Genomic DNA, 746 nt, shown 5'->3' with positions numbered 1-746 from the left:
GAGCTCTCTGTTTTAGCTACAGAGTGACGCATCACACTTATGTTGCATCTTTGTTGGTAGTCGCACATGCGCAGTAGCTAGGTAAGGACTACTAGCCATTAAGAAGCAGATTATGAGGGCGTGCCACACATTATAATGCAGCTAGGCGAGCATTATAACGCGTGTTACAAAGTGACGCATGTTTGTCACGGAAGGAAAGGCTGGACTACAATAGAGCTGTTTGGGGAAGTTTGTGAGCAGTGTTTTCTGTTGGAGATGGTAATTCCCTTTGGGGGGGGGGGACTTTGGGCTTTTTCACTTTGTAAACCTATAACATGCACAACAAAGATATATAACACAATTAAGGAAAGGGGAAAGCCAAAAAGCATGATATGAGCACTTTAATCCCTTCAGATTAATGCATTGATTCCATGACATTTTTTAATCATCAGACTGGGTTTGCATATTCATGGATATCATGTTCCCTAGAGATGTAGGAGTATTTTCAACATGATAATGCCTCTCATTGTGTAAGAAATAGCATTAATGGTAAATTACATAAACAATTTGGCCACAGTTGCCTGATTTTATCGATCACCTTCTGGATGAACCTGAACGCATCATCCATGATGCATCTTCTGCGGTTGTCACTGGTCACAGGTTCCTTGTTCAGTGGGAGGTGTTATCAGCGTCACTGAGAGTATTCTTTCATTATCCGGCATGTCATTCTTTCCCTTTGCTGTTTGCTTCTCCTCCTCCTCCTCCTC

General features: G+C 42.2%; 1 protein-coding gene across 2 annotated transcripts in view; it reads left to right on the top strand.

Moving 5' to 3' along the window:
* Positions 1-746, top strand: part of arhgap4b (Rho GTPase activating protein 4b) — a 30,883-nt gene that overhangs the window by 29,460 nt on the left and 677 nt on the right. The window lies entirely within an intron of this gene.

This window comes from Etheostoma spectabile, chromosome 7 (genome assembly GCF_008692095.1).
Source record: "Etheostoma spectabile isolate EspeVRDwgs_2016 chromosome 7, UIUC_Espe_1.0, whole genome shotgun sequence".
Taxonomy (NCBI): Eukaryota; Metazoa; Chordata; class Actinopteri; order Perciformes; family Percidae; genus Etheostoma; species Etheostoma spectabile.
Note: the sequence above shows the minus strand (reverse complement) of the source record. Positions and strands in the feature narration are given on the sequence as shown.